Raw genomic sequence first — 20177 nt, forward strand, 5'->3', positions numbered from 1 at the left:
GGCACATGCTTGTCCTGTAGCCCTAACAACCATTCCTTAAAAGACTGCCACATACCAGATGTGGATTTACCCTCAAACAGCCTCTCCCAATCAAGAGCTGCCAATTTCTGCCTGATCCCAATAAAGTTAGCCTTCCCCCAATCCAACACCTTACCCTTGGGACACCACTCATCCTTTTCCATCACTATCCTAAAGCTAACAGAATTGTGGTCACTATTTGCCACATGTTCCCCGACCAAAACTTTGAAGACCTGACCGGGTTCATTCCCCAGCACCAGGTCCAGTATAGCCCCCTCTCTAGTCGGGCTGTCCACATATTGTTCCAACGAACCCTCCTGTACACATTTTACAAATGCCTCACCATCCAGAGTCCCTGCCCTCAGCGATTTCCAGTCTATACCAGGGAAATTGAAGTCTCCCACTACAACAACCCTATATTTCCTGCACCTATCCAGTATCTCCTGACATATCCATTCTTCCACTTCCCTTGGGCTGTTGGGGGGCCTGTAGTACACCCCCAACATAGTGACTGCGCCTTTCCTGTTTCTAAGCTCCACCCAGAGTGACTCGCTACACGACTCCTCCGAATTGTCCTCCCTCTGCACCGCTGTAATATGCTCTCCAACCAATACCGCTACTCCCCCACCTCTTTTGGCCCCTCCTCTGTCTCGCCTAAAACACTTGTACCCTGGAATATTCAGCTGCCAGTCCTGTCCCTCTTTCAACCAAGTCTCCGTCACCGCAACCACATCCAAATTCCTCGTGCGCATTAAGGCCCCAAGTTCGTCTGTTTTACCTGCTACGCTCCTTGCATTGAAGTATAAGCACTCCAGACCCCCAGGCTCAGTGAGGTCGTCCTCCCCCAGAGTGCTCTTCTTCTTTGCCAGCCTTGTCCCAGCCCCAAGCTCGTCCCCAGCCACCACACTTATAGACCTAATAGTTTGATCCCCACCCCCCTGCCACACTAGTTTAAACCCCCCCGAACTGCATTAGCAAAGCTCCCAGCCAGGATATTTGTGCCCTTCCAACTTAGTTGTGACCCCTCCCTCTTGTACAGGTGCCATCCTCTCCTGAAAACCTCCCATTGGTCTATGAAAATAAAGCCCTCCCTCCTGGACCAGTCCTTTAGCCAGGCATTCATTTGAACCAACTCCCTATTCTTATCCTCACTGGCACGAGGCATTGGGAGCAGCCCAGAGATGGCCACCCTAGTGAACCTACTTTTTAACCTATTTCCCAACTCCCTGAATTGCTCCCTTAGGACCCCCCTACTCTTCCTATCTACGTCATTTCCACCAATGTGTATAATGACATCCGTTTCTTTATCTTCCCCTTTTAAAATGCCTCCTATCCGCTCGGAGACATCCGTGACCCCAGCACCAGGTAGGCAGACTACCATCCTGGAGTCCCGTTCGCCCCCACAGAATCGCCTGTCTGTGCCTCTAACTGACGCATCCCCCACCACTATTGCTCTCCTAACCCCTCTCTTGCCTTTCCGGGCCACAGAGCCTGACTGTGTGCCAGTGACCTGGTCACTGTGTCTTACCCCTGGAGAGGCACACTCCTCCACACTATCTAAAACAATGTACCTGTAAGATCTGGAATTCACTCCCTGCGCCTCGTCACCTCGCTATCTACCTCACCTTCCTCCTTTAAGACGCTCCTTAAAACCTATCTCTTTGACTAAGATTTTGGTCATCTGACCTAATATATCTCTTTATATGTCTAGCTGTTGTATTCTGTCTGTAATGATTCTGTGGAGCTCCTTAAGGGTGTTTTTTTACATTAAAGGTGCTATAAATATACATTGATGAGTATTGTATATATGACTTTTGGATCTCTGACTCCAGTGGAAGTAATTTTTTCTACCCAACTTGCAGCATTTTGAACAGTGTGTTGTTGTATAGCTGATGCTAAGGACAGTCTTCTCATGATGGTGAGGTTGTGAGGCATGTGGCATTATGAATCTTGATACCTTCTCTATTGAGTATTACAGGGCTCCTCCTGAACAGTCCAGATAGTGGAAGTGTTGTTCCAGTTCTATCCTATTTTGGGTAGAAACATGGTTCTCATTGGGGGAGGTGGTGGTGTAGTGGTATTGTAGCTGGACTGGTAATCCAGAGACCCAAGGTAATGCTCTGGGGACCCAGGTTCAAACCCCACCATGGCAGATGATGAAATTTGAAAAATCTGGAATTAAAAGTCTAATGATTGCCGCAAAAACCCATCTAGTTCACTAATGTCCTTTAGGGAAGGAAGTCTGCCGTCTTTACCTGGTCTGGCCTACCTGTGACTCCAGAGCCACAGCAATGCCCTCAGGGATGGGCAATAAATGCTGGCCCAATCAGCAATGCCCACATCCCATGAACGAATTAATAATTGTAGGCTGCCTGGTTTGTGTGTGGGTTGTGCACTGGAGGTACCAGCAGAGAACCCCACTCGCCCAGTACCATTGTTAGGTTTGCTGTAGTGGCTGAGCAGATTGGCAAGGAATGGAGGCAGCATGACCACTGCCAGGATACTGGACATCCAGCTCCCATAGCCACACACCAATGTGATGGAATCCCCCAGACTGAGGGGGATACCAGATTGAGCTGGTATGTGGTGCCTGCACAGCAATGGGCAGGCAGTCAATGATACTCTACACTAAGGGAAAGCCTGCATTCCTAGCAAAGCCGCAAGTTGTCTGTGCCTTCTAGTCTCTGGCAAGAGAGAATGAGATGCCAGTAGCTCTCTTTGGAGAGTCTCCACGACCTTCTTTACATAACAACGAACTTCAAGATGTTGCAAATATCTGCAGCCCTAGCTTGGAAGGATTCTAGACACACACAAGTTGATTGCTACAGTTGCCTGCACAGCCACTGGCAATATGGTCTCACCCTCCTCTGTGACTGGTGGCACATTTTAGACATGGTGCCTTTACTGAAGCCCGTACATCTCGCACACTGTTCCTAACTGAGATTCAGATAGGAGAATTGTTTTCTGAGCATCCGGGCTGCATCTCACCTCCCTCGCCAAGAGAGCACCTCTTCCTTCTTCCAGCATCGTGTCCAGCTGTGCATGGCCTCTATTCATTCTCCCTTTCTCTCTGTATTCACAGGGCAATGTCTACACTTGCATCCATGTCTGGCAGCAAGTGGAGGATAGGACCTTCAGCATCTGCCACTCCCTGAAGATTTTTGCAACACAAATAAAATGGAAAGTTCAAAATCTATACAACCTTGTCCATCTGGAATAAATCAACCAGCAAATAACATGTAAGTAGTTGATGATCTCCTTAAACAGCGGTGGTGGGGAGTTCTGTCAGCTTAATGTGTGTTCAGTTTAAGAGAGCGTATTAACTGGAGTACTGAGCTCCAGAATGTCACTGCTGCATCAATTATTGTACAACATTGATTGGATGTCATGAGCTGCCTGTTCTGCATACTTCCAGCGGACATTAACTGCACCCACCCACACTAACTAGCCGCACCCACACTCACTAGCCGCACCCACACTAACTAGCCGCACCCACACTAATATAACCAAGGTGATGTATGACACTATTTGCAGCTGAGCTGTGAGTGTGCATTAGACTCCACTTTGGCCCCTGATTGGTGTCCAAAGCTCCATAATTTTGCCCCCATGAGAGTATCCGGGGTCTCACCAGCCACCTGGAGAGCCAGTAAGAGATTTGCATTGTCTTCTCCGGAAATGCCCACAAGTATTAAGTTCTTCTCAGGCACTTAGGTGGCCATTAGTGGGCCGTCTACCCCCCCCCCCCCCCGGATGAAATACCCCAGGAGTGGAAAACCTGACCACCGAGAGCCACTAGCCAATCAGAGACTGCCAACTCTTTTGTTCACTGGTGCCACCAGGGAGGCTGTGGACTCTGAGGGAAGAATAGCCACTGGAGGCCCCGGATTCAGGAGCAACCCAGACCAGGGTTAGGTCACGGTGCGGGACGGGTTTATGGAGTGGGCACAGTGGGGAAGTTGGAGAGGGATTCAGCAGCAAGGATGCAGGTGTAGATCTTAGCTCATGGCTCAATTGGAGCATCAACTATGTTGTTAACAATATGTGAGAGGAAGCTGCAATTGGTGCCAGTGGCATCAACACTGCTTTATTCGCCTGCTGCCACACTCGGTGAATAAAGGTAACATTCCACCCACTGAGAGGTCCCTGAAAAGGAGCTGCCGTTAAAACGTGAATTAGACTGTTACCTGAAAAAGAAGAATGTGCAGTGCTATGGGGAGAAAGTGGGGTAAAAGCATGAAGTGAATTGTTAATTTGGAGAGCTGGTGCTGACACGATGGGCTGAATGGACTGCAACAATTCCGTGATTAGCGCAAGTCTTTTTTTTCATAAATTTGTGACAGTAAAAATTATTTTCGCATTAATAAAGATTCACAATGCAGTTGATTAGATACTTAGGCAGAAAAAAAGGGGCACACTTTCAGATTCTTATCCATCAACCAGAACTGAAGAACAGAAGCCTAGCTGTAAGTACAAAGAGAATTTATTAATGCCTTCAAAATGAGCTAATGACACGTCTGCACAACACATCATCAGACCTTGGAAATCTGTCGTCTGTTAATACATGATGGCAGTTCCAGGAAACTGGGCCAAGGAAGGTTGATCTGGCAAACATTTTTTAAAACAACAAGCAACGTATCCAAACAAAAAAAAAATCCATTGACTGCTCATGACCCACCTCCCCCCTCCCTCTACAAACTGGCTTTCCCATTCTGTTAGGGTGAATCTTCTTCCTATCAGGACCTTCTGAAATGGGTGGGTGGTGGGGGAGGGGCAGAGTCTAAAGATTAGAGCTTAGCAATTCAATCAATGCCAGTGCCCTGTTGGAAGTTCCACAGCACAGGAACCCATTCCACCCGTCTGTCCTTGCCTTGACCCTGCCTGAAATTCGAGGGACTGGGTTACTTACACACACAACGGCACGTGCCTGTGCCAGCTACTGGCGTGCACATTATGGGACCAACACTTTATCATTCCTATTAGGAGGAGGGTGTAGACTGCCTGTCCTGTCTTAAGAGTTCAAATCTTTACCGATCCTCATTTTTCTTCATGTGCTCCCTGTTCATTCTTTTGCTCTCCTTATTTCTGCTGCTTGTTCTTCCCTCACTGCTGCTGCTCTACCCCAGGCCTCTCTGCGTTGCATGTTCAAATTCCCAACTATCTATCCTTTGATCCACAGTTCATCATGATATTTATCCAACTACTGATTTAGCCTCTCCATCATCTTTGATGCCTTTGTCCCCATGAAAACGATTACTGTCTCTTCCCTGAGTCATAAACACCAGAATATCACTCATCTCCCGCTCCCTCAAGACAAGGCATGCAGATTTGAGCGAATATAGCAGACAATGGGTTTGGTCACTCATCGCTAAATATGATGGCAAAGCATTACTGGGTCCTGCTCTCATAGAATCATAGAATCCCTACAGTGCAGAAGGAGGCTTAGTTATGAGGAGAGATTGGGTAAACTGGGGTTGTTCTCCCTGGAAAGACGGAGGATGAGGGGAGACTTAATAGAGGTGTATAAAATTATGAAAGGCATAGATAGGGTGAACGGTGGGAAGCTTTTCCCCAGGTCAGTGGTGACGTTCACGAGGGGTCATAGGTTCAAGGTGAAGGAGGGGAGGTTTAACACAGATATCAGAAGGACGTATTTTACGCAGAGGGTGGTGGGGGCCTGGAATGCGCTGCCAGGCAAGGTGGTGGAGGCGGACACACTGGGAACGTTTAAGACTTATCTAGACAGCTATATGAACGGAGTGGGAATGGAGGGATACAAAAGAATGGTCTAGTTTGGACCAGGGAGCGGCGCGGGCTTGGAGGGCCGAAGGGCCTGTTCCTGTGCTGTATTGTTCTTCGTTCTTTGTTCTTTGTTTGAGGCCATTCAGCCCATCAAGCCTGCACTGGCAACAATCCCATCCAGGCCCTATCCCTGTAACCCCCCATATTTACCCTGCTAACCTCTCTGACACTAAGGGACAATTTAGCATGGCCAATCAACCTAACCCGCACATCTTTGGACTGTGGGAGGAAACCAGAGCACCTGGAGGAAACCCACGCAGACATGGGGAGAATGTGCAAATTCCACACACTGACCCAAGGCCGGAATCGAACCCAGGTCCCTGGCGCTGTGAGACTGCATTGCTGACCACCATGTTGCCTATTGCTAAAACTACCCATTGTACAAAGGTGACCCTTGGTTGAATTTCTTTGGACTGTGGGAGGAAACCGGAGTACCCAGAGGAAAACCACGCAGATACGGGGAGAACGTGCAAACTCCACACAGACAGTCACCCAAAGACAGAATCGAACCTGTGTCCCTGGCGCTGTGAGGCAGCAGTGCCAACCACTGTGCCAGCATTCACTGAGGATACTGGGGAACAGGGGAATTGTCTATCAGAAATGAAACGTCCTGTGCAGTTCCCACAACGGTCCGCGTGTCAGGACTTCCACAGGACCTGCCATGTTTTCAATCATACATCTGGTCTCTGATGATCCGGAGACCAGGAGATCTGGCCCAATGTGGTAAAATTGATGAAGGAATGGAACATTCTGGGGGATTTATGTATACAAATCTTGTATGTAAAGATGCAAGTCAAGTTGATAGGGCAGTTAACAAAGCATTACATAAAAAAACAGGATCTATGACTTTATGGACAGAGTTCAAATGCATGGACCTTATGCTGGACATTTTTAGACCACTGCCCAGAGGAGAAAAATAGTTCAGACCAGTATTCTTATTTTCCTGTTTGTTCCTTCTGGGAGCTTAATCCTCAGTTAGAGGAAAGGTTGTGGATGGATGAGTAAATCAGAGAAATAAAACTGAGTTTCTGTATTGTAAATTATGAATTGGTACTTCCCTCTAATTATTGATAATTACATCAAAATCAGTGATAATCTCTCCGGACTGATTGCTGTGAGGGAGCATGATGTCAATTGCTGTGGAAATTTTGGCAGATAACCCAGAAATCCTATTACTGCTGTGCCAGAAAATTATTATGCAAGCAAACCTGAACTAATCCCTCCGCAAATCAAACTTAATTAAGAACAAATGTTCAGGTTCACTGACACCTTCCACCTCTAATCAGTTTTGCGCTGCCAATGGAAGAAGCCCTTAGTGCGCTCCCGGCGTAAACTGCTGCCTTTGGAACGGTGTAAGAGGAGCAATTAGGTACTGGATGTGAGGTGGAATTATAAAGCTGCTGTTAGCTAACAGAGGCAGACCCAGGAGCAGGAAACAGAGCGGAGATATTAAGGGGTTTTGTCTTTAACAACGTGGTGTCAGGTGTATCTGTGGCTGGATTTTCTTTGGCAAAATGAATGGCAGAGCAGGCTCGAAGGGCCGAATGGCCTACTCTTACTTCTATTTTCTATGTTTCTAAACCAGAGTTTAGGGGAATTTCTGTTTGCCATTAAGCTCACCTGAAACCAGATGGGATCACAGAATCATACAGAGCAGAAGAGGCCCTTCAGCCCATCAAGTCCGCACTGACACTTGAGAAACATCTGAACTCCCATTTAATCCCATCTAGTTAAAAGTTAAAAGCAAAATACTGCAGATGCTGGAATCTGAAACAAAAACAGAAAAATGCTGGAAAATCTCAGCAGGTCTGACAGCATCTCTGGAGAGCAAACAGAGCCAACGGTTCAAGTTTAGATGACCCTTCGTCAGAGCTCTGATGGGGGCGGCACGGTAGCACAGTGGTTAGCACTGCTGCTTCACAGCTCTAGGGACCCAGGTTCGATTCCCGGCTCGGGTCACTGTCTGTGTGGAGTTTGCACATTCTCCTCGTGTCTGCGTGGGTTTCCTCCGGGTGCTCCGGTTTCCTCCCACAGTCCAAAGGTGTGCGGGTTAGGTTGATTGGCCAGGTTAAAAATTGCCCCTTAGAGTCCTGGGATGCGTAGGTTAGAGGGATTAGCAAGTAAAAAAAAAATGTGGGGATAGGGCCTGGGTGGGATTGTGGTCGGTGCAGACTCGATGGGCCGAATGGCCTCCTTCCACACTGTAGGGTTTCTATGATTTCTATGAAAGATCATCTAGATTTGAAACGCTGGCTCTACTCTCTCTCCACAGCTGCTGTCAGACCTGCTGAGATTTTCCAGTATTTTTCTGTTTTTATGTCTGTGAAAGTTAATTGTTTTCTCTGCGGGTCTGGAGCGCGCTTCGTCACCCACAAGGAAGGAAGAGGATCTACCCTAGCCCAGGGGCCCAGCCCCAATACAATTCCTCAACACACAGCCATGGTAAATTCCTACCTGCCCGCAAGAACAAAGAACAGTACAGCACAGGAACAGGCCCGTCGGCCCTCCAAGCCTGCACCAATCACATTGTCCTATCTAGACGAACTGCTTATATCCTTCTATTCCCCGTCTGTTCATGTGTCTATCCAGATGAGTCTTAAATGTCGCTAACATATCTGCCTCAGCCACCTTGCTTGGTAGTGCATTCCAGGCCACTACCATTCTCTGTGTAAAAAAAACTTTCCCCTCACATCTCCACTGAACCTTTCCCCCCTTATCTTGAACTTGTGTAGTGTAGATGAGTTTGGCCTGTTCGAGACAGGACTCCGAGAACACTTCCGTACGTGAGGCCCTGCCTATCCTCCGTACTCCCAGACTTCCAGTTTTCCCTGTCTGTATTGGGAATCACAGACTTGAGCCCCATTTTAACATCCAGCAACACCATCTCTGCTCACCAGTCTGTGTTTGTTTTGGCTCCTTCATTATATGAAGGATGATTGGAACACATCACTGATGATATCAATGAGCCCATTGTTGCCTGATTGCAGCAGCAGATCAGTTTATCAGACAATGATGTCCCTTTAATTTTTAATGAAGTCTACTTAATCTGTGGATGAACCTTATCATCAAATAACAATTGGCTGGCTTAACTGATATAAAAGATGTATTACCCTGAATGAAACTGAACTGTGCTGACTGGATAATCCCAGATCCAATTGCTGTCCTATGCTGAGTTTGTGGATCTGGGGCCTGATAAAGATACCAGGGGCAGCACGGTGGCACAGTGGTTAGCACTGCTGCCTCACAGCGCCAGGGAGCCAGGTTCAATTCCGGCCTTGGGTCACTGTCTGTGTGGTGTTTGACGTTCTCCCCGTGTCTGCGTGGGTTTCCTCCGGGTGCTGCAGTTTCCTCCCACACTCCAAAGATGCGTAGGTTAGGTTGATTGGCCATGCTAAATTGCCCCTTAGTGTCAGGGGGATTAGCTAAGGTAAATGCATGGGGTTATGGGGATAGGGCCTGGGTGGGATTGTGGTCGGTGCAGACTTGATGGGCCAAATGGCCTCCTTCTGTGCTGTAGGATTCTATGATGCCACAACAGGCCTGAGTATCTCTGGGCTAGAGAGAAGACAGGGCTTCATCTCCGGCTCACTGCTCAGTGGCCCTTCCTGCTACCTGACTAGTGAAGACAGGACCAGTCTTAGCTATAATAAAAGGTCTTATGTATTCGGTGGAATGTTTACCCTCAAAATTCTAAATGTCACAAAAGTCTGAAAAGCAGAGTATTTCGCTCCTGTTTTTACACCGAGCTTCTCCACACAATTTTCCCACATTCTGTCAATTTTTTTGGCAATCGGGAGTTTCACACACGTGGAGGTGCGGATCCTAAGCTCGCTGGGGAAGCTGGCTGCTGACTACTAGGCATGCGCCCTGATCTCCCATATATCTGTCAACCCCCACACCCCCCATTCCCCCCCACACATGGACATCAACACCCTCCCCCGCACACGGACAAATGTAACCTTTCAGGCGGAATGGTGGCACAGTGGTTAGCACTGCTGCCTCACAGCGCCAGGGACCCAGGTTTGATTCCCGGCTTGGGTCTGTGTGGAGTTTGCACATTCCCCCCGTGTCTGCGTGGGTTTCCTCCGGGTGCTCTGGTTTCCTCCCACAGTCTGAAGGACGTGCTGGTTAGGTGCATTGACCCGAACAGGCGCCGAGTGTGGCGACTCGGGGAATTTCACAGTAACTTCATTGCAGTGTTAATGTAAGCCTTACTTGTGACTAATAAATAAACTTTAACTTTATCTTTTTCAAAGTCATTGCACCCAACCCTTCTCTGTCAGCTGTAACCATCAAAGCAATATTACAATTCCCTGTGTCCCCACATGTTAATAGATGAATAGCCAATAAGCCTGAGTTGTCTACTCTTCCCCTTAGGACGATAAACTCTCATAGTCTCGTTACAGGCTTGTTACAGAATCAGAATATATCAATAGGATAATTAAACTGCTGGGAGGATCAGATACAATCAAGAGTTTACTGGACTCGGTTAATTTAAAGGAATTGATATAATGAGGAATCAATAGTTGCATCATCTGATTAACGCTTTGCTAATACTGTGTCTCTGCAAACTCTTCCTGTTCTTTTCTGTTTTCCTCAGTGCTCTGCATTCTCCTCCAGACCCAAAGGCACCCCTACCTGACCAGGACGGCAGTAAAAGCGTATAGACCATAAGACATAAGAGCAGAATTAGGCCACTCGGCCCATCGAGTCTGCTCCGCCATTCAATCATGGCTGATATTTTTCTCATCCCCATTCTCCTGCCTTTTCCCCAGAACCCCTTATTAATCAAGAACGTATCTATCTCTGTCTTAAAGACACTCAACGACCTGGCCTCCACAGCCTTCTGCGGCAAAGAGTTCCACAGATTCACCACTCTCTGGCTGAAGAAATTCCACCTCATCTTTGCTTGATTGTCCCTTTAGCCTGAGGTTGTGCCCTCTGGTTCTAGCTTTTCCTATTAGTGGAAATATCCTCTCCTTGTCCACTCTATCCAGGCCTCGCAGTATCCTGTAAGTTTCAATAAGATCCCCCCCCTCATCCGTCTAAACTTCAACGAGTACAGACCCAGAGTCGTCAACCGTTCCTCATACGACAAGCTCTTAATTCCAGGGATCATTTTTGTGACCCTCCTCTGGACCCATTCCAAGGCCAGCACATCCTTCCTTAGATATGGGGCCCAAAACTGCTCACAATACTCCAAATGGGGTCTGACCAGAGCCTTATACAGCCTCAGAAGTACATCCCTGCTCTTGTATTCTAGCCCTCTCAACATGAATGCTAACATTGAATTTGCCTTCCTAACTGCTGGTTGAACCTGCACGTTAAGAATCTTGAACAAGGACTCTCAAGTCCCTTTGTGTTTCGGATAGAAGGCAGCTCTGTGCAGAGCCATGGCAGCAAAATCTTCTCAGTGATCAGAATTCAGCAGGGCAGAAACTCATGGCAAGAGGTTAACCAGCACCATCTAATGACAAGTCAGCAAATAGCCCTGATAAGCCCTGTAAAGTACACAGCTGACTGCTCCTTCCTGACTGTTAGCTCACAGCTTGCTGAGCGAGTTCATCACATGGCGAGGCTGAAGCCAAGTCAGCTCGGTCCCGCAAAAAAACATAATTTATTCAAAACATCAAGCCATTGTTTCCAGGACCGTCACTGACCTAATCGCGTCTAGAGATCTCCCCCCGCCACAAGCTCATAGTCCCATAATCCCACACTATCTGATTCTACCCCGGGGGGTGGCACGGTAACACAGTGGTTAGCACTGCTGCCTCACAGCTCCAGGGATCCAGGTTCGATTCCCAGCTTGGGTCACTGTCTGTATGGAGTTTGCGTGTTCTCCCCCGTGTCTGCTTGTGTTTCCCGGTGCTCTGGTTTCCTCCCACATTTCCACTCCATCTGACGAAGGTAAAATGATCAGTCAGAGAGTCAGTGCAGATTTGATGGGCTGAATGGCCTCCATCTGCACTGTAGGATTCTATGATTCTATGATACCTCCTTCCCAAGATCCACAAACAGGACTGTCCTGGTAAACCCATCGTATCAGCCTGTTCCTGCCCAAAGGAACTAATTTCTTCCCATCTTGACTCCATTCTCTCTCTCCTTATCCAGTCTCTTCCCACTCTCAGATTCCTCTGATGTCCTACATCAAATCAACCATTTCCAGTTTCTCGGCCCTAACTGCATCCTCTTCACTACGGGTGTTCAATCCCTCGACACCCCCATCCCCACCAGGTGAGTCTTAGAGCTCTCTGCTTCTTCTTTGAGCAGAGGCCCGAACTATTCCCATCCACCACCACTCCCTGGCCGAACGTGTTCCCATCACTCAAAGATTTATCTTTTCACTTCTCTCGGTTCCGGCAAGTAAAAGGTGTGGTTATGGGTATGAAGGAATGCAGTTGCTGGGTATCTGGATTGTTTGTCTCAATAAGCCAGTGCCAGTTGCTAAGGAAGTTAGTGGGCTGAGAAGGTACAGCTTTCATTGGCTTCTGTTTTCTCTGGACTCTCTTCTCGGCCAAGTGAACTTTTTATTTCTGCTCGCAACTTCCAATGCCCTTCCAAACAGTCTGCCACTAGAGGTCACTGCCTTCAGCGACAGTCACCCAGTTTTCTATGGTAATGGAGAGCTGGCAGCCCAACCTCGCTGGAGTGGAAGGAGGCCTCACCAGGAGGCTGGGGGGGTAAAGGGGGGTTGCCCCCCAGGGCATTGCAGCTTGGCAGTGCCAGCCTGGCCTCCTGGGGAAAAGTGGCAGTGCCCAGGGGGCACCTTGGCACTGCCCACCACGCATCGGGCAGTGCAAAGGGGGTGGGGCCAGATGGGTGGGGCCTATTAGGGGCAGAACCTTTCGGGGGGGGGGGGCGATCGGTGGAGGTGGGAGGTCCAGCTGCTATTCTGCAGTCGGGATTGGTGACAGAGGGAGCGAATGGGCTGATCGGGGCAGGCCATTGGGGCTGTGGGGAGAGGGGGTATGGGGCTGTAGGGGGGGGAGGGTGGTGGTTGGGACTGTGGTGGGGGGGTGGTCGGGGAAGATCGAAACTGCCTGGGGGATGGGGGGGTCAGGCCTGGCCTGGACACGTCTGGGATGCCAGCGATCGGGAAGCTGGCAGTGCGGGCCTACTGCACATGCACCAATCTCTGACAGATCAGTGCACTGTGACAGTGGCCCACTCAGCTCTATGCTGCCGGCCTCTCCAGCGGGAATAGGTCCCATCCCCAGCTTTTCATCGTGATTCACCCTGAGGCACTCTGTGATGCACAGAGCGAGGGAGAAAGCAGCAGGATTTACTCCCGTTTTTATGCAAATTCAACACAAAGTTTTTTTTGAGAGAGAATCGCACCCCTCATTTTTAAGTATGTCTGGCACTGCTTCTGGCATGTCCTCTTGCACTCTGCATTGAACATAAGAACATAAGAAATAGGAGCAGGAGTAGGCCATCTAGCCCCTTGAGCCTGCCCCGCCATTCATGAAGATCATGGCTGATCTGAAGCGAATCAGTTCCACTTACCCGCCTGCTCCCCATAACCCTTAATTCCCTTACCAATCAGGAATCCATCTATCCGTGATTTAAACATATTCAACGAGGAAGCCTCCACCACTTCATTGGGCAGAGAATTCCAGAGATTCACCACCCTCTGAGAGAAGAAGTTCCCCCTCAACTCTATTCTGAACCGGTCCCCACTTATTTTGAGGCTGTGTCCTCTAGTTCTGGTTTCCCTTCTAAGTGGAAAGAATCTCTCTGCCTCTACCGTGTCTAGCCCCTTCATTCTCTTATATGTCTCTATAAGATCACCCCTCAGCCTTCTAAACTCCAACGAGTACAGACCCAATCTGTTCAATCTCTCCTCTTGAATTAGGGCTGATCCTAGGTAGGTCACTGGAACTGGGTAATTGTTGACTACTTACTGTGAAGATGCCGATGGCTTTCCCTGGGCTCCTAATCTCCAGAGGCCTGCTCTGCTTGGATGAAAGGTACAATATATTGGACACTCCTGCCTCCCAGTCCTGGTTTTCTTTCTGACACCAAGAGTTGGAGGATTTGTGTGTGTGTGTGTTGAATATGAAGGAGGTGACAAATGTAAAGTTGTGTGTGGAATATAAAGTAAGGAAGGAATGCTGAGAGGAGTTGCTTGTGAGAAGAGAATGTTGCTATTGTGCGGCGGAAAGCCAGCAAAGAAAGAGGTTTGAAGTTTATTTATTAGTGTCACAAGTAAGGCTTACATTAACACTGCAATGAAGTTACTGTGAAAATCCCCTAGTCGCCACACTCCGGTGCCTGTTCGGGTGAGTGTGTCTCAACAGAGTTGAGGGGGAACTTCTTCTCTCAGAGGGTAGTGAATCTCTGGAATTCTCTCCCATTGAAGTGGTGGAGGCTACCTCGTTGAATATGTTTAAATCACGGGTAGATAGATTTCTGATCGATAAGGGAATTAAGGGTTATGGGGAGCAGGCGGGTAAGTGGAACTGATTCGCTTCAGATCAGCCATGATCTTGTTGAATGGCGGGGCAGGCTCGAGGGGCTAGATGTGCAAACTCCACACAGACAGTGACCCAAGCCGGGAATCGAACCCAGTAATGAAATAGAAAGGTGCTGAGTTCACTGTTGTTGGAGAAGGTGATGGAGGGGAGGGAACAGTTGGCAATGCAGGGAGAGTGGGCTAAAAATACAATCTTCAGGTGCTGCTGAGAAAGGTGAAGAACTGTCCACTGGTCAGTCAACCTATTCCTTCACGGAAGTCTGGTCTGGTCCTGGGGTGATGAAAGACACTGACCCTGTCAGCCACCTCTTTACAGCTCTCCTGGACCGAGGGTTTGGGGCTGATGCGCTCTGGCTGGGCTTGAATATATTATGTCTCGTGTGTTTCTGATTGCTTGTCTGACCTCAGCCAACTTGATGTGGAATGTTGCACGTTAACCTGGTGTTGCTAGACTTCTTACTATGTCAGCCAACTTATCAGGACTCAGCCGACAGGGATTCTGCTTTATCGGTGAGGGTATCGTGGTTTGCCAGTAAATTACATTCCGGGTGATCCCCATGGATTTCTTTAAATTCCCTGAGCAGGGCGGCAATATCTTAGAGTCTTAGAAGTCTTAGAATCCCTACAGCACAGTAAGAGGCCATCCGGCCCATCGAGTCTGCACCGACCACAATCCCACCCAGGCCCTACCCCCATATCCCTACATATTTACCCACTAATCCCTCTAACCTATGCATCCCAGGACACTAAGGGAAACTTTAGCTTGGCCAATTAACCTAACCCGCACATCTTTGGACTGTGGGAGGAAGCCGGAGCACCCGGAGGAAACCCACGCAGACACGAGGAGAATGTGCAAACTCCACACAGACAGTGACCCAAGCCGGGAATCAAACCCAGGTCCCTGGAGCTGTGAAGCAGCAGTGCTAACCACTGTACTACAGTGCCGCCCTGTATCTTCCCAGTACTCGTCTCTCAGGCAGGTGGAGAAGGCGTTTAGATTTTCAGGAATTTCAGTGTTTGCCAGCTGAACTGTTGGGGGTTTGACCTGGGAGTCGTCCACTCCCTCTTAGCTAAGTACCAGCTAGGGTAAATGCATGGTGTTACGGGGATAGGACCTGGGTGGGATTGTGGTCGGTGCAGACTCGATGGGCTGAATGGCCCATTGTAGGGATTCTATGATTCCTCCTCACTGATCCTTCCTAGCTGTCCCCTGCTATTAGATAGAAGAAATTAGATATAATTTTGGGGGCTAAAGAGATCAAGGAATATGGGGGGGAAGGCAGGATCAGATATTGAAATTGATGATCGGCCATGATCAGAATGAATGGTGGAGCAGGCTTGAAGGGCCGAATGGCCTATTCCTGCTTCTAGTTTCTATGTTTCTATCTCTGCTCTCTGGAAAACACTTACAGCTTGACTCGGTTCTCGGCTGTGAATCTACTTTAACATATTTAGATGGCGTATTCAGTGTTTATTTCTTTGGTCAGGAGAATGTATCAGATGATTTACCTCACTAATCTCTTCAACCACTTGATATGTGGCATTAAATTTGATTCTGAAAGAGTCCTTTGGCAGCGGCAGCAGCTCCTGTCTGGAGAGTTTGGATTTCAACACGCCAGTCTGTCTGCCTTCTCATTATTTGCTGCGACACTTTTAAATGTGCCTTGGCCACAGCACAGACATTAAGAACATAAGAACATAAGAAATAGGAGCAGGAGTAGGCCATCTAGCCCCTCGAGCCTGCCCCGCCATTCAATAAGATCATGGCTGATCTGACGTGGATCAGTACCACTTACCCGCCTGATCCCCATAACACTTAATTCCCTTACCAATCAGGAATCCATCCATCCGCGCTTTAAACATATTCAGCGAGGTAGCCTCCACCACCTCAGTGGGCAGAGAATTCCAGAGATTCACCACCCTCTGGGAGAAGAAGTTCCTCCTCAACTCTGTCTTAAACCGACCCCCCTTTATTTTGAGGCTGTGTCCTCTAGTTTTAACTTCCTTACTAAGTGGAAAGAATCTCTCCGCCTCCACCCTATCCAGCCCCCGCATTATCTTATAAGTCTCCATAAGATCACCCCTCATCCTTCTAAACTCCAACGAGTACAAACCCAATCTCCTCAGCCTCTCCTCATAATCCAAACCCCTCATCTCCGGTATCAACCTGGTGAACCTTCTCTGCACTCCCTCCAACGCCTCAACCACATTGAATAAGTCGTTCTTGGGACATACACATTTTGTCCCCTGTGCATTCCAGAAACTTATCCTTTTATTAGTTTCAGGGAGCACTGCACCTCACAACTGTAAATTAAGTCAAATGGACTGAAGACTGTGGACTCATTGGGTGGGTCCCCTTTATCCGTGGGCTGAAAAAACTGGGTCAGCCCCTCAACCACAGCCTCGGGGAATTGGCTGGCCAGCCCCATAATAAGAAGTTACTGATAGTCTATCCTGGGTAGCAGCCATTCACAGTCTCTCACTATCCGGTTAAAGGGTTCACCAAATGTTGGTATAGATTTGCGAGGGACGGGTCTACTTGCAACCTAAGGTTTCCCTGCAACCTGGAGTGTGTGACAGGTTTTGCAGCATGCTGCCTCAATGGACCAGAATTACTGGAGTTAAGGCCTTGCTGGTCCCCACATGTTCAGCCATTGGATTGGAATGGGCAATTTGTCAAATTTCCTTATGATATTCTGAGAGCCCTACAATCTGTTGCCCACTTCTCATCTGCCGGTCTCCCAGGAGTCTCCACTTTGGCATTATTACTCCATCTCACAAGTAATAGCACTCAGGGACCTGGGCAGCTTCCTCCTCAGTGCAGGCAGTCTGTGTTTTAAATCATGATCTACCCATTGAGCTTTAATTAGGGACGTTCATCTGAGCACCTCCTCCCCTTCAGGTAGATTTTCAAAGAAAGTTTCGACTAACCAGACCCCCTCCATCCAGCTGGGGTGCCACCTCCTTCTCATTTAAACTTGACTGGGTCACTGCAGAGTTTGAAACAATCCCTGGGACTTCCTCCTGTGGGTTCTTGGTTTCCCTTTTTGTGTTTGGTTTGTCTCGGACTATAGGGGACACCACCAGGAAAATCATTGCCAAGCAAGAATCCTATCCTTGTCAGCAGCCTCAGTGACTAGGTCACTCTATGAGTGGACTCAGTGGAGGGGAATGGACATGGATCCCCCTTCCCCAACTCCACTGATTAACACATTGGATTTGAGGAAGTTTCTGCGGTACGATCAGGTCTTTAGCCAGCATCAGGGATTGACTGGCAGCAACATAACTAATTTGCGGATTTCTTTCGAGGGACATACTTCCTTGAAGGACCAAATTGGTAGCTCTTGGGAAATTTTGTCAGGCGTAAGATGATACTACAAAAGGGACTAATTTCTGGAGCTCGGGTCACTAATCTTGTGGAGGCTTGAGGCTGGGAAAAACTCCTCCAACAGTATTATTTCTCTTAATCCATCCTAGATACGGTCAGTTTTGGAATTACTAACAGTACGCTTCTGGGATGAGTTCATAGGCACTTCAAAATGCTTGATCAAGGCTTTTGCCTGCACATAATTTTCACAACTATTGGCGGGCAACAGAGAATAAGCCTGATGGGCACCTCCCTTTCAGTGAGCTTGCAGCAAAAGAGTCCAGAATCTCCTGGCCACTTTAATCAGATGGCAAGCTTTTCAAATGGGATGAAGAATGCCTCTATATCATCCTCATCAAATATAGGTACTAACCTAGAGTACTTAAAAAAATAAAGCTTGTCTCTGAATGAGGATGAGTCAAATGACCAGCTGCTTCCCCACTATGTAAAAGATTACCATTCCCTAGCCAATTCAATTCACCTCAAGTGTCTTTCTCTTTCGCACCACAATTCCATCTTTAGCTTCGCCAGTTGGAAGAGACATTTTTACGCTCTCTCTCTCTCTCCTGGAATTCTAATTCTAGCTTCTGCTCTTCCAGGTGAAGTTGCATCAGGGTAACCTGGTCTAACTCAGGTTCTGAATCCTCTACCTGGTCCAATTTTGGCGTGAGGGAGAAGTGATCAGCAACACTTCCCAAACCTTGTATTTTTGTGCTTTCTTGCATATTTTACCTTCCATCTGCTTGTTTATGGCTGTCAGCTGTTCTATGATCAGGGACACGAGTTCAGTCCTCCTGTTGCATGAATGTTTTTACACCAAAGCTAGCGATCCTATTTTCTCTTGTTAGTATTCACGAAGCTTGTTGCTGGAATCTCCTTTTCGTTTCTTGTTACAACAATTTTGGCCATGTCCCTCCCCCATTCAAATTTCTTTTAAAGTCAGATTCAGCTTGTTTGCAATGGATTTAAGACCACATGGGTCCCCAGTTCTGTGATGGGCAGAATTTGGGTGATTCCCTTCCAATCCATAATCAAAATGTTTGTGTGTAAAGTGTGCATATTTCCTTATGCTCAGAGAGATTTTTCCTAATTTAAAATAAATCCATGATGTGGAGATGCCAACGTTAGACTGGGGTGGGCACAGTAAGAAGTCTCACAACACCAGGTTAAAATCCAACAGGTTTAGTTGGAACCATGAAAAAAAGTAAAGTAAAGTTTATTTATTAGTCACAAGTAGGCTTACATTAACACTGCAATGAAGTTACTGTGAAAATCCCCTAGTCGTCACACTCTGGCGCCTGTTCATGTACACTGAGGGAGAATTTTAGCAATCCACCTAACCAGCATGTCTTTGGACTGTGGGTGAAACCAGAGCACCCGGAGGAAACCCACGCAGACACGGGGAGAACGTGCAAACTCCACACAGACAGTGACCCAAGCTTAGAATTGAACCCGGGTCCCTGGCACTGTGAGGCAGCAGCACTAATCACTGTGCCACCGTGCCACCCTTTCAGTGCTTTTGGAGCGCTGTTCCTTCCTCAGGTGAGTCACTCACCTGAGGAAGGAGCAACGCTCTGAAAGCTCGTGATTCCAGATAAACCTGTTGGACTTTAACCTGGTGTTGTGAGACTTCTTAAAATAAATTCAAGCAGCCAGTTTTTTGGTGATTTTAAAAACCGAGGAGGTTACTAATAATCATACTGTTGCCCCAGATGTTTGAAATACAGTGTCTTAATCATTCATCACACTCACACTGTCACACAGGTAAAGGTTGGGTACAGATGAAGTTAAAGCCATAGTTAGAAACATAGAAAAACTAAGCACAAAACAGGCCCTTCGGCCCCACAAGTTGTGCCGAACATATCCCTACCTTTTAGGCCTACCTATAACCCTCCATCCTATTAAGTCCCATGTACTCATCTAGGAGTCTCTTAAAAGACCCTATTGAGTTTGCTCCCACCACCACTTACGGCAGCCGATTCCACTCACCCACCACCCTCTGTGTGTGAAACACTTACCCCTAACATTTACCCTGACTCTGCGCCCGTGACTGCTGTTGGGGAGCACTTCAGCGGTCACGGGCATTCGGCCTCTGATATTCAGGTAAGCGTTCTCCAAGGCAGCCTTCGCGACACACGACGGCGCAGAGTCGCTGAGCAGAAACTGATAGCCAAGTTCCACACACACGAGGACAGCCTCAACCGGGATATTGGGTTCATGGCACACTATTTGTAACCCCCACAGAGTTTCACTGGCTGTCTTGTCTGGAGACAATACACATCTTTTTAGCCTGTCTTGATGCTCTCTCCACTCACATTGTTTTGTTTCTTAAAGACTTGATTAGTTGTAAGTATTCGCATTCCAACCATTATTCATGTAAATTGAGGTTGTGTCTTTATATGCTCTGTTTGTGAACAGAATCCCCACTCACCTGAAGAAGGGGCTTGCAGCTCCGAAAGCTTGTGTGGCTTTTGCTACCAAATAAACCTGTTGGACTTTAACCTGGTGTTGTTAAAC

The 20177-nt window shown here is 47.9% G+C and overlaps 1 protein-coding gene across 3 annotated transcripts in view; it reads left to right on the top strand.

Annotated features, from left to right (window-relative positions):
- The window catches only part of ddo (D-aspartate oxidase), a 139836-nt gene that overhangs the window by 26849 nt on the left and 92810 nt on the right, over nt 1–20177 (top strand). For 2 of the 3 annotated variants that reach the window (XM_078212360.1, XM_078212361.1), the window contains exon 2: nt 3101–3257. The gene's annotated coding sequence lies outside the window, so the exon portion shown is untranslated. Of the gene's footprint in view, nt 1–3035; nt 3258–20177 lie in introns of those variants that run through there. The other variant, XM_078212362.1, reaches the window with a different exon arrangement.

The sequence above is a fragment of the Mustelus asterias genome, chromosome 5, assembly GCF_964213995.1.
Source record: "Mustelus asterias chromosome 5, sMusAst1.hap1.1, whole genome shotgun sequence".
Taxonomy (NCBI): domain Eukaryota; kingdom Metazoa; phylum Chordata; class Chondrichthyes; order Carcharhiniformes; family Triakidae; genus Mustelus; species Mustelus asterias.